At 35.7% G+C, this 13,222-nt stretch overlaps 1 protein-coding gene across 3 annotated transcripts in view; it reads left to right on the top strand.

The window, feature by feature from the left end:
• The first annotated feature begins 2,045 nt into the window (after window positions 1-2,045).
• Window positions 2,046-13,222, top strand: part of LOC148614803 (tumor necrosis factor alpha-induced protein 3-like) — a 42,284-nt gene continuing 31,107 nt past the window's right edge. Inside the window, exons 1-2 of one of the 3 annotated variants that reach the window (XM_088589184.1) lie at window positions 2,047-2,457; window positions 3,489-5,523. The gene's annotated coding sequence lies outside the window, so the exon portion shown is untranslated. Of the gene's footprint in view, window positions 5,524-9,692; window positions 9,812-13,222 lie in introns of those variants that run through there. The other 2 variants (XM_088589188.1, XM_088589185.1) reach the window with 2 other exon arrangements.

The following is a 13,222-nucleotide window of genomic DNA, read 5'->3' as shown; positions in this document are numbered from 1 at the left end:
TGTTGTTGACTTTTCTTTAAAAATATTCTACTCTGAAACCGCTTAGTAGATTATTACCAAATGTGGTCACCTGCATCCTTGGGTTATCTACTTAAAAGTTTTTGATGATAATATAGGTCAAATGTAAACATGGCTCCTATTATTGCTATTTTCAAGGGGTCAAGTCACCAATTTCTACATACAGCTCAAAAACTATGTGAGATACTTGAAAATTAATGTGACCTTCTTCAGTTCTTGTAGAACTCAACAATTGTCATCATTTGGCTGCAGTTGTAAGAAGACTTTTTGTTGGTATGATTGCCTTTGAAAGTTAAAAGTGACAAATATGTGGTTTTTATAAGACAACAAAAAATTTGTGGTCTTATAATGGTATGGCGCTGTTGTTACCCTGTCTCAAGACACTTGGTTTTCATGTGATAATGGATATTGGTTGTTTGATCTTTATAAATTTTTATAACAAGGGTACAAACCACACAAGGAAAGGTTGGTGTTAATTTAGAGGGTTATGGCCTCAACAGTATTAGAATTAGGGGCCAAATACAAGCATTTCATAGAATTTAATTATATAACTCAAATAAAAGCATAGGAATGTCTATGATGTTGTTGCACTATATTATAGACCACAATGGTCAGACTGGTATTCATTTTGGGGGTTAAGACTTGAACATTTTAGAAATTAGTGGTCAAAGAGGAGGACCAGAAACATGCATTTTCCTGATGCCCAGACAATAAATTGACCATTAGTGAATGGATCGCTTTGAAATTGTATAACAAGATGTCGTACCACCAAAGAAAGGCTGGGATTAATTTTGGGGGTTGACTTGAATTTTTTTAAAGGATGGGCCTAAAACCAGCATTTTCCTTGTGTTTGGTGAATAACTTGAGTAAAAATGAATGGATCTTGTATAAATTTTATAAACAGGTGCCATACCACCAAAGGAACACTAGGATTTATTTTTGGGGTTGTGACTTGAGCAAAGTAAAAATAAGGGGCCAGAAACAAGTATTTTTGGGGGTTTCTAAATTATAATTCAATTAAAAGGAAATGCATTGCTTTGAATTTGTACCACAAGTGCCATACCCCTAAAGGAAGGTTTCAATTGATTTAGGAGGATTTAGGGATTAGGGGCCAATCAAAGTGCTGTTAGCACTAGAGGTTTTTGATTCTCGTGTAAATAGTACTATACACTCAATTTCAAAGATTACATGATGAATATAACTAATCATAAAATTTGCATTTCCCTTATGATTTAGAACTGTTTTTTTCTTGAATGTTTGACCTGAATGTTAATCCTAATAGAATTTCAGAGATATGCATACCTGTTAACATTTGGAATAGTTCATATGGAAGATTCTCCCCTAAATTTCCTTAAAGTAAATATATTACTAAACATTTTTCAAGGCTAAAAGGTAGTCCTGCAAATCTTTATTTAAATGTAGGTCTAGATCTTTCTGTTTTTTTTCTGCAGCAATTATATAATGTTTTTACGCTTGGTAATTGTCTGAAAAAATATATACAAGGGTCTGGCCGAGTGGTCTAGAGCGCTGGACTTTGTGCAGGCGGTGTTGCCAGGTGTCACAGCGGTACGAGTTCGAGTCCTGCGGAGGGAACGACCAAAAATTTGCATCACAAATTTTACAGTTCTAACATTGTTGGGAATTTTTCAGACCTTTCTCTACGTTTACTCTATCTTCCCTGTATCAATTTGATCCGATGGAGCAGTGTAGTGAATAGAGAATATATATATATATATATAAGATAGGACAAAGATTGGTTTTTCAGGTCATCGCCATAACTGTTTAGAATTAGGGGATGAAAAGGTCCAAAAACAAACATTTTCTTGTTTCCAGACAAGAGTTTTGAGTAAAAGTGTATGGATCTCAGTTAAATTGAAGCAGGAAGTTACATACCACAAAAGAAAGGTTCACATTGATTTAAATTCTCATATCAAGAATTAATAGCATAAACCCGTTAGAAATAAGCATCAACATTGTTTTAATTACTTTTTTTCGTCAAATTGCAAAAAAGTAGGGTTGTTTTTTTGGTTACCTTCAATTCGACTGAGTTCAACATTTAATCAAAATAGTAAGTAAGAGCTAAAGTATCACATGATTTGTGTCTGTAATTGCCAAATCTGTTTATGGTTCAACCATTGTTGTTACACCAGCCTTCAAAGTTTAGATACATTCCACCAATTGTGTAAGAGTTATTTCCCTTCGAAATGATTGTCCTATACTCATATTCACTGTCTGTGTCAAATATTCTTCATGAGTAGATATAATGTCCTTACTCATTTCTGGGTAACATTTGAGGACATGTCAAATCGAGTCCAGTGGGTCAACTCATCTGACAGATAAAACACTTTTTGTCCACAAAAGAATTGATTTGGGTTCCATGCATTCCAGAACGAAAAGGACTTTGAAGTACTGCATGCATCTGGTAACTTGAATAAACAGGTAGGTGTTATTGAAAACATGTATCTTACACAGATTCGTTTTATATCACGTTGTACATGTTAAAACTTTTCCGACACATTAATTCTTATGCACTGACTCGTCACAGATAATTTATATCATTTTTACACCGCATAGAATGATAATTTTTATTGGATTGTGTTGGTTATTCATATTGTACATGTATACACTATTTGGCCACATTTTATGTATTATGAAAGAGTAATCAAAGGAACCAAGGTTATAGCGGTAATCAAAAAAATGTAATCCAGCGACAAAGACCGGACATACACAATAAAGAACATAAAGTAACTAAAATCATACATATAAAGTAACAAAAGCAAATGAGCAACTCGGACTCCACTAAAAACTGGGAGCATGGACCAGGTGCATTGGTAGGGTAAGCGTCCTCTGCTTTTCTAAAAAAGTCAAGTCCAGGGTAGGAAAACGAGGAAAGGAAAAGTATGATCCGTTGAATAAATCAGTTTTCATGGTGCAGATGGATACACCATAACGATCCTCGAGTTCATGGTGACCATAAAGTTCTGTAGTGATGACTTCAATCTCGTAGCAACATAACCCTGTTCCAGAAGCCTATTTGTTAGAGTTCTAGCGCGATACAAAACGTCTGCGTAGTTTCGGCAGGCTCTGGCATAACGTATCAGTTGAGATATGAACATTCCGTACGCAGGTGCTGAAGGGATGTTGCCACAGAGTACTTATTCACATCACTTACGATAGCCTTTCAAGTCATTGTTATAGCGAATACAATGATAATGTTTCGAGGGGGGTTGCCTGATGAACTGTCATATCAGTTTCCAGTTCACTATCAAAGGAAAATCATTAGATCAAGGAAAGACGAACATCAACAGAGTATGTGTTGTTAATAAAACGTTCAAGACTCGCACCAATGAAAAAAAGTAACTATAAACTAAAGACGTGAAAAAAGCTGATATGGGAAGTTCCAGAACTAAGTGACATAACATAAGAAGCCACCAAGCTTGAAATTATATTACGTTTTCAATACATTTCAGTTGAGCGGAAATGTCTCGACCATCTTCAGTCCCATTTGACATTATCAAATTAACACTCAAGTCAAACTTTCATGTTTTCGATGGAAGATTATTGATTCGTGGATATTCTGTTTTTCATCTGGCAAGATGTATTGGACCTTACGTTCTTGCATCGTTTTACTGAAAGAAAGTGGTGAAATGGAAGAAGTTCCGACCTTGTTAGATCCTTCGGACATGGCTGCTATAGATAACAATACTGTTGTTGTATCTCAAGAGAAAGTTATCACTATCATGAACATTTCTTACGTCTTATTACAGAAGACAATAGCTTTTGGAATGTACCATGGACTTGAATAACACAAAGGTTTCCTGATTTGGTGTGTGCCTGGTAAAGGTATACTTTTTGTAGATTTTTATTACACCTTCCCCTCAACGATACTACGAGATACACCTAGTTCAGGATTGTACTTTGTACTGTATTCAAAGATAGTACTTATCAGTCAGGGGCAGGACATGATGTAATTTCCTACACTTGTTATTCAGTGGTAGGAGAGAAGCTATGTATCAGGAGAGTATCAGGAGTCATCAATACTGGTGTATCCACTCGGCATTGCCATTTATAACGTCTCAAACGTATACGTTGCGTCATATGATAACCACTGTAGAGTGGTACTGTCACCTGGTGGCAAGAAATGTAAAACACTACTTGCTAAGAAGGATGGTATAAGCGGTCCTCAGTCCTTACATTTCAACAGACGGAATCACCAACTCCTGGTTTCGAATGAATGCGGTTCTGCATTATTATTATTGAACATTGATATCAACACTGTCTTTCCAAGTTTAATATTTTATGACTTATTTCAGATATAACTCTTTGGATCTTTACAAAAATTCTTCAAATATTACAAAAAAGAGGCATTGTGTGTTTTAAATTCTTATTGAACACATAAATGTGATGGGAATATACTTGGGAAAGGTCTTCCTTCATTACAAATGACTTGCCTTTGCTATTATATGCTTTATGATTATTATTATTATTGCACATATATATGTGTGTTTTTTTCCGCACGAGTAGGATTTATTAAAAAAAAAACGTTTCATGTCATTGTATAATAAGCAGTGGTGGGCTTAAAAGTGGGGGTTCCGGGGGTTAAACCCCCCACTTTTTTGTTGGAAAACATTTGGCAAAAAAATGGAAATGGTAGCCTTGAACCCTTTTTCTAATTGCGCCCCCTTAACAAAATCTCCAGACCCGCCCCTGATAAGAAAATCATACTCAACGACTTAAAATTAAAAAATAGTTTTTAAGATACGACTATCCTTTTGCTCCACGTCCAGTCAAATAATTTGCAATTGAGGAAATGAATTCAAGCCCTTCTGCAGTTAGTAGTAGTCTCCTTTTAGCATACAAGATACTTCCATTATAAAATAATATGTTGGCGGAAAACTGTCATGATTAGTTCTAAATTAGTGTCTCTTCCCAGTCAGGAAATCAATTTCCCGTAAATTTGTTGCTCCGAAAATTCCTGATCCGATTTGTCGTCTTTCCGTTGAACCGTTTTAAAAGTCGTGGTAGAATTTAATATCCCCCTCCGAATGAAAAGGCCTAGAATAGTTAGTGTAGGCCCATTCGATTAACGCAAGCATTATTCTTAAGTAACAGTCATTAAACTCTTTAAAAGAGCAATGTCTTGTTTGTCATCAATTGTATTCAAACACGGACAAAACTGTACTTCCCCTTTGAACATAGGATGAACCCATCTCCTCTGTGTACCATTGTAATTAGCAAAATATCAGGATCATGTGTCATTGTTTATAAGTAATACTTGTACGAAATCATACATTCCTATCCTTTGAAAGAATCAGGAAACCCATAATACACATTTAGCTTAATTAATAAATCGCATATATATTTTCAGTAGATATGTAAAGTCCCTATTAAAACCCGGAAGTAACCGATCTTTATATAACATATCATATAGTATTGTTTGGGATTTTCCTTCTTATCAAACCATTCATACATAACTCAAACGAAGATCCTACTAGGCAAATTAAGGTAAATTCGTTAATTTCTTTATCTTTTAAAGACAGTTTTATTTGAGTAAGGAGAGTTTGTTAGTAACAGGGACTTTTTGTACTGTAAAATCACTTGCTTTGCCTCATAGACATGACTTGAGTTCAATAAAAAAACCACACGTTCTTTCAAAACTTGTCACACAGCTAATTAAGCTCAAGTTAGCGAACGATACGGTGTAGTCAATTGTTAGTTTGTTGAGTCTTTTGGTTTTTAGATATGAAGTTTTCCTGCGTTTTCTTATTGTTCGCTATCGTTCTCTTATTGTTCGTTGGCTTATTATTCGCTAGCTTGAATTCGGTACACAGCTATGGTCAGTTTTGGAAGAAGACACTAAAAGTTGCAAGTTATCATTGAAATAGGTTATGAAATGATAAGAGAATCAATTACAGAACGAACTGCATACAAATAAAACGACTGAACATCAATCATGTTTTAAGATATTTCTTTTCTTTTTTTTCTAGAATTTCCACAGTGTACGTTTTTTTCCCAAATTATATACATAAATGCATATTATTAAACCGGTGTGCTAAAGCCCCTCTCTTTTGTGATGCTCGAAATACCTTAACTATGGAGATTAAACAACGGAAACAATGAAAAACGAAAGCCAAGTATTATTGAAAAAATATTTAATGTTTATCAAAGCATTTGGAGTTTGGAGTTATCATACGAAATGTGGACAAACGGGCATACAACGGTCAACAAAGATAGTCCGCTTAAATTGCTTTTTAGCTCACCTTGCCTAGCCATCACTTGGCACCAATTGTCGTCATCTGTCGTCCGTCATTAACTTTTGTTTAAACAAAATTCTCCTCTGACACCACTGAATAGAATTTTATGAAACTTGATGACATACATACTTGAGTTGTCTTCTCCCAAAATTGTATCTGATATAGGTTACAGACAACCAATTGCATCATCGATTTGGAACATACGCAAAAAAAGTCCTACGCCAAGGTACAAAGTAGTCCCTTTAGCATGCCATTATAAAAAAAAGTTGACAATATTTTTAAATGAATGAATTTTTTCCAAAAAGGAAATTTTATTCTGATAATCTTCAGCCCAACGTATGCTGCCTCAAACTTGGTTGAACTATAAATAAAGATGGACTAAATGGAGTTTTTAGGAATCCCACGCTATTTTTAGGGTAGAAAAGTTCCGATTGTCAATGCTGCACTGCAAGGTAGTAAACCCCTTGTGAAATTTTGAGTGACATAGCAGTACATGTGTATATTTCAGGTGATATATGGTTTTTGGTTAGGTTAACCATAAGGTAAACTACTGAGGATCCCCTGAAAATGGGCAAATTAACATAGAAAGTAATGGGAATCTGAATTAGTGGTTTGTAGTCTATAGTCCCTCGCCAAAAAAGACATGGCCGCTGTTACTACAAATAGAACATAGGGCAGTGGCGAATACATGCGGGGGCGTGGCAGGCGTGCGCCCCCCTAAAATTTGCAAAGCATGGGTTGTCAGGGATAGATTTAGGCGGTTTTAGGTTGAAACTTTAATTTCTCGCTAATTTTACCACAATAGATATCTATATTGCACCCATTTCTAATGTGCCCCCTAATCTAAAATCCTGGATCCACCCCTGTAGGGTATTACAATATATATTCGTTTATATCTCAAAAACTAGAATAGATAGAAGAAATCTGAGACATCTTAGGCTCTTTGGACGGAAGAGATCTCAATTCTCTGAAATTTCAAGATACCGATTTTGGAGTTATTGTCCTGTTTTGCTAATTTGACCTTTTTTGCAGTTTTTGCGTATTGTTTAGAAAAGCAGATAATTGGTTAATGTAAATTGATAAATTGTTCATTCTTTCAATATCTGTTGACCTTTATGGGAGTTATGGCCCTTGAAAATGTAATTTTTGAAGTTTTTATTAGTTTTTGCCTATCAAAAACTGATAAACAAAAAGAGAACCAAGGTTATAGCGGTGATCAAAATAATGTAATCCAGGGACAAAGATCAGACATGGAAAACAGACATGCACAACAGAGAACATAAAGTAACTAAAATCATACATACAAAGTAACAAAAGCAAATGAACAACTCAAACTCCACTAAAAACTGGGAGCATGGACCAGGTGCAGCGGTAGGGTAAGCGTCCTCTGCTTTTCTAGAAACACCCGCCGAATTGTTCATAAAAGGCCAAGTCCCGGGTAGACGAAAGAGGAAAGGAAAACTATGACACGTTGAACAAATCAGTTTTCATGGCGCCGATGGATACACCGTAACGATCCACGAGTTCGTGATTTCTGTAGTGATGACTTCAATCTTGTAGCAACATAACCCTGTTCAAGAAGCCTATTTATTAGAATTCTAGCGCGCTACAAAAAGTCTGTGTAGTTTCGGCAAGCTCTGGCATAACGTATGAGTTGTGATATGAACACTCCATACGCAGATGCTGAAGGAATGTTGCAACAGATGAAAGGAAAGATGACAATTCTGAATGAAAAGTCATCACGTTTGTCGTAAAGTTCGGTAAATAGTTTTCTTTTACCATCCATTTCTAAGTGCAGACCCTCTTTGACAGTTGTGAGCATAGAAGTTAAAAGTTTTGAAAAAAAGTTTTGTGGTACATTTTGCGGATACAGCTATGTAACGTTGTTTGTATGGATTCTTGTGGAGTTTAGGAATCCAGCACATAGCCCGTAAATTACAATCATCGTCCTTGGTAGAGAGACCAAAAGAGGATAGCACAGATTTGTGGTTTTCCACAATGTCTTCTTTGGATAGTGTAGTAACAGTATTGGTCTTATCACTGCTATTATTTTCTACGTCTACATCTGATAGTAAACATTGGATGTAAATCGTTTTACAGACAAAAACAATGTTGTTTTAGGCTTTGTCTGCTGGTACGACAACATATTTGTCATGTATAGTAGACAATGTAACCACTCCGACCAAGAATCAATGTCTTCTTGTTCTCGTTTTATCCATTTTCTTGCGTAGTCCTCTACGGCATCCATAAGATCTTTAAAGTTATAATTCCAATTTATGGAGCGTGGTTCACGGTACTTCGGACCTTTACAAAGTGTCATTTTGGACACTGTCCCAGTTTTTGTATGTTAATGAATAGTAGATAGATAATAAATGTAGATTGTCAAGTACGTAATGCAAATTTGGGAAATCTGTTGATTGCATTTTAATAATGATTTTTGCACTTAGCCTGTTATTATTCATTAAACATAATAGAAATGACGATTAATATTTATAGCAAAAATGTTCATTATCATGGCAAATATCAACTGTACAAATTTGGTCAAAGGTGTTTGACCATTTTTAGTTTTTGCGTGTATTCAACTCTTTAAAGCTATCAAACTAGATAAGCGATTCAGGCTCTTGAGACTTACTTGTTTCTTCATCTTATTGCAAAAAAAGAAGTCCATTAGATAAAAAGAATTTAGTTTTTAAGACACGTCCATCTTTTTCCCCACGTCCAGTCAAGTAATTTGCAATTGAGGGAATAAATTCAAGCCCTTCTGCAGTGAGTGGTAGTCTCCTTTAAGCAGACAAGATAATTCCATTATAAAACAATATATTGGCGGAAAACTGTCAAGATTAGTTCTGAATTAGTGTCTCTTCTCGGCCAGGAAATCAATTTCCTGTAAATATGTTCCTCTGAAACTCCCTGATCCGCTTCGGTCGTCTTTCCGTTGAACCCTTTAAAAAGTCATGGTAGGATGCAATATCCTATTTCCGAATAAAAGGCCTAAAATAGTTGGTACTTGTCCTAACGATTAACACGAGAATCATTGAACTCTTTTTAAAGACCAACGTCTGGTTAGGAATCAATTGTATTCGAACATGGACAAAACTGTACTTCCCCTTTGAACATAGGATGAACCTATCTCCTCTGTGTACCATTGTTCATATGTTTTATTGATTGATATATAATTAATTTACAATTAATGAATGAAATTTATTGTAGTAATAAAGTAGCAAAAGATCACGATCACGTGTCAATCATTGTTTATAGGCTGTACATGTACGAAATCACACATTCCTATTCTTTGCATGAATGAATCCGGGAACCCCTTTCACACATGCAGAACGCCCTTTCTTATAACGCACATTTTGCTTGATTAATAAATCGAATATATATTCATTAGATATTAAAAGTCCCTATAAAAACCCGGAAGTAACCACTCGGTTTTCTTTATACAACGTAACATATAGTATGGTCTGGGGATTTTCTTTCTTATCAAATCATTCATAAATAATTCATGATCAAACGAAGATCCAACTAGGCAAATTAAGGTAAATTCGTTAATTTCTTTATTTTTTTTAGTAAGAAAAGTTTGTTAGTAACAGCGTTACAAGGACTTTTTGTGCTGTAAAATCACGTGCTATGGCTCCTAGACATGACTTCAGAGTTCAATAAAAAGTCACAAACTTTCGCATAACTTATCACATACCTATTGTGAATCTTGGAAGATACTAAAAGTTGTAAGTTATTATTGAAATAGATTATGAAATGATGAGCGAATCAATTACAAAACGGTCAAGATAAAAATAAAAACGACTACCTGCCCATCAATTAGGTTTAAAGTTAGAATTTCAACTGTACACGTACTTGTGAAATTTATACACATAAATACATATAATAAACAGGTGCGCTAAAGCCCTCTCTTTTGTGATGCTCGAAATACCGCAACTACGGAGATAAAACACCGGAAACAGTTAAAAACGAAAGGAGTTTCACTCAGTGAAGACAAGTATTATTGAAACAAATCTTTAATGTATATCAAAACATTTGGAGTTACCATACGAAACATGGACAAACGGACAGACACGGTAAACCATGATCGTCCGTCAAAATACGGGCGAGTAGAAGCATGCACCATATTTGTAGAACAATTGAAACCCAGATATATCAAAGTGGCTTGCTCCCACAATCCAATATGCAGCCCGACTAGTATACGTACAAGTTCGTGTTTATGTACTAGTCGGGCTGTTTGATAGAGGAAGCAAGTCCGTGGATATATCTTTAATTTCTATGTAGCAGGGGCGAAAAAAAAGTCCAGGTCATGATACATATTTCTAAAACTAGTAAATCCTCTCAAAATCCAAAGGTATTCTTCGTGTCGGCTATCTCCATTTTGTGTATGTGTTGACTCTGCTACCAGTCATCACGTTTTGGTATTTTCTCTTTAAAGGCAACACGTTTCCAAATATCCACATTTATATGGAGTCGTTACATGTGAATCAGTAGGTTAGGGGTTCAGCAAACATGTCATGATTATTTTTTTCAAGATTCATACAACCGTCACTAAACCCTCAAACTGATATAAACTGATCGTCATCGAATATTATAAAATTATGTTTGTTAATTCATATTGATAAAATGATTGCGAAAATGCGCGCGCGCGCGCGCGTGTGTGTGTGTGGAGGGTAATATGGGCATGTCTCCCAAGAATCTTGGTCTCTGATGTTGAAAATCATTTAAAGTCCAGGTAGTGTATACAATATGTCTGGTTAAATACGCGCAGTTATTTGATAATGATATCGGAACTATAGTGGGTCCAGACTTCAAGGTATTTCTACTGAGTCTATATGATTTTCCGACTATAGACCTGTAATTAAAGAGATGCTCTTTGAACACATGTCTGCTCCCACCAGGTGATCCTCGCTAAAATCTAAAACAAATGTATAGAAAAAAAAACATAAGTACAAAGCCTCATTATTTGCGCTTTTTAGAACTTTTTGTACTCTACTGAAAGGGGCTCGCTCACACTATCAAATATGCAGTCTGACTAGAAATGTCACTTGAAAATTTCGGGACATTCTCATCATTTGATAAATTATACTCAGGAGCTCTTCCCTTAACAAATACGCGTTTTATTTCAGGAGCTCCTCATACATTTCCGTCTGAAATATTCAAAGGGCTTCTTTTGTCTAATTGTGGTGGGTCAGAATTGAGAAGTCACAAAACTGTTATTAATGGAAGTCATGAACATAAATTATAGTCGTATAAAAAACCATCGAGGACCTCCATAAGCATTTAAAGATCTTCTAGTTCTGGTATTGTGTGCTAGTATATTCTGTACATAGCATACAGAAAACTGACGGGTTTTTTTGGCCAAATAAATTGCATAACACTTGAATGTGATTTGAAAGAAACGTGAGTGCACGGGCACATCCCGAGTTTTGAAAAGGATATTCCAGGATATTATGTGCTCATTTAAGCTCAAATTCTGCACGAAATTAACGAAAATTGTCCAACAAAATTCACTTGAAGATGGGGCTTCCAACCTCTGACCCTCCCCCGGTACGGTCTAAAATGTGTAACCCGTACCCGTACCAACTTTTCTCCGTACCAACATACTATTTTGCCAATTTCTTCATTATTACTAACTATTTCCAGCTGAAAGTTGCTACACATTTACAAAATGGCATGATGTTTAGGTTAGAATAATTATTTTAAGAATGTTTTTAAAAGGTCTAAAATGTGTAACCCGAAATTCCCGTACCCAAAAATCAAAATTCAGTATTTTTGATATCTGTACTAATTTAATGCATATTTGACATTGGAACATTATAACATTATAAAAATTTTCATTGACGATAACTTAAAATCGCATCAGACTCTTTTTATGAGACTGTTTTTCATTCTGGATAAGATCGTATCCATTCTTTGCTGGTACGGGGATTGGCGCAAGGTAAGGTGCGGAATTCAAACTCATTCACTTCTAAACAATATCAAATCTTGCAAAATTTTGCCTAAAGTCCTAGGGTGAAGTTTTAACCTCTAAAAGATTTTAGAAAAACGTAAAATTCCGACAGAACAGTGAGAAATAGTCAATAAATTGGTGTATACGGTACATCTACATCTACATTGGTAATCCGTAAAGAGCCTGTCCGACTCATCACACGAATGGGGAAAAAAACTAGTGAACGTCATCCAAAAAGGTGCTTTACAATATTTACATGTGAAAGGTGAAATGCAGATAAAAACATGGCTAGCTCTCTACGGATTCTGGACATAGGATATGAGGTTGGTCTTAAATGCCTCATAGTCTTCCTGGTCGATCAGTTGTGCTGGTAAGGCGTTCCAGTCTATGAGTGTTCGAACAAAGAAGCTGTTTTTTCTCTGCTCACTAGTAGAGCCTAGTCTAATGAAACGCCTTTGGTGAAACTGTCTGGTCGTTCTAGTTGGTTGTTGAATGTAATCCGGTATCGGTATTGCTACTATTTGATGTACGATTTTGTAAAATAGTAGTAGACGTGATGTTCTTCGTCTATCCTGAAGTGTTGGTAATTTCAGGTCTTCTAGGAGTGTTGTTACTGTCCCTGGATCTCGTGAATATTGATGGCCGATGAATCTGGCTGCTCGTCGTTGTATCATCTCCAGCTGATAGATGTGCTTCTGGAGGAAAGGATCCCATACACTACTGCTATATTCAAGGGTTGGTCTTACTAGGCTTATGTAGGTTTGTCTTTTGATAGATGTTGGACAGCTTCCTAGGTTTCTTCGTAGGAACCCAAGTGTCTTATTTGCCTTCGCTACGATGTTACTTATGTGGGTATCCCAAGATAATGTACTTGTAAATTCTACTCCTAGGTATGGATTACGGTGTACTGTCTCAAGTATGTGTCCTTCCATATTGTAGTCATATATGATTGGTTGCCTTCCTGTTGTTATTCGAAGGACATAACATTTTGATGGAT

This window comes from Perna viridis, chromosome 6 (assembly GCF_037379345.1).
Source record: "Perna viridis isolate PV_CMFRI_1.1 ecotype Kerala chromosome 6, ASM3737934v1, whole genome shotgun sequence".
NCBI lineage: Eukaryota > Metazoa > Mollusca > Bivalvia > Mytilida > Mytilidae > Perna > Perna viridis.
This window is presented reverse-complemented; position numbering and strand designations above follow the sequence as displayed.